Here is a 4,150-nt window from a genome sequence, read left to right on the forward strand (position 1 = left end):
ACTGATATTTTCTCAATCGATTTTTGCAGTTGTAACAAAAACATCATAGATTGTTCTTGCTCAAAGCAGCTCTTTGTCTTACTTATTTGTCATAAATAGGTCATTTCTTTTATTTTATTGAAAATTAATTTTCATAATAAACAAAGGGAACTTATTTCGACATTTTCAAACCAAAGATCCATCAGTATAATTGTCTACTAAAAGACGTTGTAAAGAGCTAAAGAGGAGGTATTTCTTGCCTTCTTCACTTCGCTCTGGCCGCAAAGCTCATACTCGTTGAAATTTTCTAGATTTCTAGACTGGAAAGATTGGAAATCAGTTGAGGATTAGTCAAGTTATCGTATTATCAAGGAATGAACAAAGAACGACCAAGTATATTCAAGGTTTTTGGTCATACATCATGTATTTTCAATCATAGTAGTGAACATTGTGTGACAAACATGTTATCAGTGTTTATCATCCGTTAGACCCATGACTTTCAGTCAAGGGAAACTATCAAGTTGTTATTATTATTGTAAAACATTTATTTATCAATCGGTTCATAAAATACAATTACACAAACTATGCTGACAAAGATAAAAAAAGCAATACAATGAATCCAAAGCACGAGAAACGCATATATACGGGTGATGATTAAGTCTCATCAGTATTCCATTCGTCCGCCAAGGACTTAGTCCTGTTACGAAAAATCTTTTTCTATTGAGGTTTTAATCAACTATAACAATTTATTTATTCAAAGCGAAAAAAAAGACTGCTCGCATACGGCGCAGTCAGTAAAAAAACGATCTTTTCAATCAACAAATATTATAATAAATAAAAATCATCCGCTCTATACAGTATAAAATCATGTTGTTCTGGGATAGCCAAATCCTTAGCCCATCTTCGAACTTAGATTCGGGAATTTAATTCCACGTATTCGAAAAAAAAGAATCATCCAAATTGGTTAAAAATACTCAAGTTATCGTGTCCTCAACGAAAAATTGTTTTTCAATCACAGTGAACCCACATTTTTCGGTATTTTCTGGCATAAGACACTGAAGATTAGCCGACTACTTTCCGAGATATCCCGTCGATAGATAGATAGATAGATAGATAGAAACATACCGAGTAAGTTGAAGGGTTTAAAATTCCAGGTAGCTCAATCGGTAGAGCATTAGATTCATAACGTATGGGTCCCGGGATCGATTCCCGGAGTAAGCTTGCTCATGCGGTTTTTTCTAATCAAAGTGTGATTAGTTACTGCAATAGCAATGCCAATAGGCTATTTCGACAGTAATAAAGCCGTAAAAAAAATAATAACTCTACGATTTCTCATGTTTGACAATCATGCATATACACAATTGTAACTTACAGAGCCATCTGTGAAGTCACATAAACATCACACTCATACCGGATTTCAAGTCGAAATGTATCTCTCGACATAAGGATAATAAGACTTACGTTTGACAGTGGTTCCGATTCCACTTTAATCAGTAGGTCCAATTAGACGAAAAGGGGCACGCACAATAGGCCCAACGGAGGCTTAGGTGCAGAGATTCGTCTCACCCCATACAATCTAATCTAAGTCGAAAGATTTTGATTGTTTGGAAAAAGCTAACTACATAGTCGAGTGATAGCATGTTTTGCTCGTATTTGAAGCGAGAATATGATAGAATAGGTTTGGTGGCGATATAGATCTAAGGATTGAAAAACAAAATTTCAGCTATACATACTGTCGCGCCCAAAAGCATTTCTTCGTTTGCTTTTTTCTTACAGGAGGGGCTAGCGCCACGGACTCCGCTATCGATCCGTCCATGATATATTCAATATATGCAAGTTTAAGTATAAGTCGAGACTTGGAGTACCCTTATTTTGATTACAAATTGATGTGATTGCTATGTATGATCTTCAATAACGCTTGCTTAATTTCTTCGCCAATATATGCAAATTAAGAGCTTGAGTCATAGTATAGTCTCAATTATGTTTTATTCGTAAAACGGTAGGTATCTTTTTAGGTTGAAAAGAAAGTTTTTATTTTCGTCTTAAACTGAATTGGGAACACACAATATTATATCAGAACGTGTGCGATATTATTGTCATCGGAAATAATTTGCTCGAGTAAACGTTTTATGTAAAAGAAATAATTACTCACACTGTGAGTGATTCGTTTCCTTAAAAATATGGTAATAAAAGTAAAACTAATTCCAATATAAAGTATAATAGTTTGTCACTGTAAACGAAATTAGCTTATAAAGTCTGCTTCCTTTTACTTAAGATACCACATATTGCCCAAAGGAAACTAACAACAGAATTACGTAAAATGTGTGGCGTGGACTAGACATGAAATACGTAATATTTGATAGTGTGAGTTCGGATGATTAGCTAAGGCCTAACGTATATAAACACTGAAGGTAAAACAAATTATATTCACCCAGGGTTCCGTGAGTTTTTGCGGATTGGCTTTACTATCAGTGTTTATATACTTTGCATGACATAATGAACATGTGGATTGAATGTGCGCCATCTGTTTATACAAGATTCAAGTATGAGAACATTCAATTTTGCTTACCAAAAAGTATTCGAAATTGATACGTAGACTACATTACAGGGATTACAGGGCAAGGACCCATGTTTTTGTTCTGAAAGGGCCAAATCTATCTTGTAAAACAAAGCTTGAAATAATTCATCTTGTGAAAGGAGTGGTTACAGACTTTATTTTAGACTAAAATTTTTAGTTATATTCCTTAACTCAATGGTTTTAAGATTTGACAAACGAATTTGCTGAATTCGATAGATCATTCCGTCAATGCGAAGTCATTTTAGGTTTAATTTCAAATTTTTAAGATTCTATCAAGTTTCAGAATTTTTATTTTAAGGAAAAGAAATCTCGAGCGGAGCGAGCGAATTTTTTTGTTTATACTGACTTTTGATGATGCAAAGATAGGAAACTGCACAACTCTAAAAGTATAAATGAGTCTCTGATTCGAGCAAATAATTACGAAAAGGCTATTCGCACAAAGCGCGATTGTAGTCTTTATGTGAATATTCGCACTTTGTGCCATTAGTACCTTTAAGGAAAAATGTGCCGAATGCAAAATTTTTGAATTCCTAGATTTGTGCAGCTTACAAAGAATCTTCTGACCAGAAGTAGTAAAAATTCATCGGGTTGAAACTTTCTGGTGAAGAGGTTTCTATCAGTGCAGCGGTAAGAACTGATCGGGAAATATCTAAATAGATAGGTACATTATGTCTGTAAATTTGAAGTTAGAAATTTGGCATGGTAATTCAAACTTTCGAACTCATGACTCGCTAAGCGTGTCGCATTCTGCGTCTGAACTCAACCAATTTAACCAATGATTCGATTTTTGTCTCTAAATTGACTTTATCCTAAAATTTTCTTGAAAATGGCGTGGTTTCCTCAACAATTGCCATTTGTGACGCCTGTGGTGGCAAATGTCGATGGCAGTGTAGCCACTTTGAGGGGCACTGTCGCCAATTGCCTACACACTTGTTCCTTACTTTAGTCCCTGCTACATTATATGGTGAGTTTACGTTTAATTATCGATCTCGGCTCGGAGCGCATGGATACCAACAAAACAGCAATTAAAAATCTAACAGTTTTTTTGTCTTAGGCCGTATTCTTTGGGGCAACTCAAAGTTTACAGCCTTGGTTTTGTCCTTCTGAGAAGAAACATGCGCATTAAAGATACAAACCACAACATGTCTTAAAACGGAAAGCATGTCAGTATTCACTTTTCTACAACTGTACTTTAACTCAAAGCTAATTCTCAGTGAAAACATGGTCAATATTTCACACTGTTGCCACATTTCTATCTCAAATGCACATAACCACAACTACAGCAAATGATTACAGTCAGAAAGGCCCAAGAAAATCTAAAAACCGTTCATTGTTTTATTACTTTTATACGCTCTTTCTTTTTCAACATTCATCCAGCGGATATTAGTTGTATATGGTCGTAACCATTAGCTGTATTAACCTACCTGCATATAGAACATTAAATATTATACACACAGAAAAACATGTTCAATCAAAAATACAGAAAAGAAACCTCTCACTGACTGACTCAATTTACCAAATGAACATCGGAGAGATATAATCCTCCCGACCGTTCATTTTAGTTTGGTTCGGGAAAAGAAAAGAACTGTTGTT

Source organism: Bradysia coprophila, unplaced genomic scaffold (assembly GCF_014529535.1).
Source record: "Bradysia coprophila strain Holo2 unplaced genomic scaffold, BU_Bcop_v1 contig_94, whole genome shotgun sequence".
Classification (NCBI taxonomy): Eukaryota; Metazoa; Arthropoda; class Insecta; order Diptera; family Sciaridae; genus Bradysia; species Bradysia coprophila.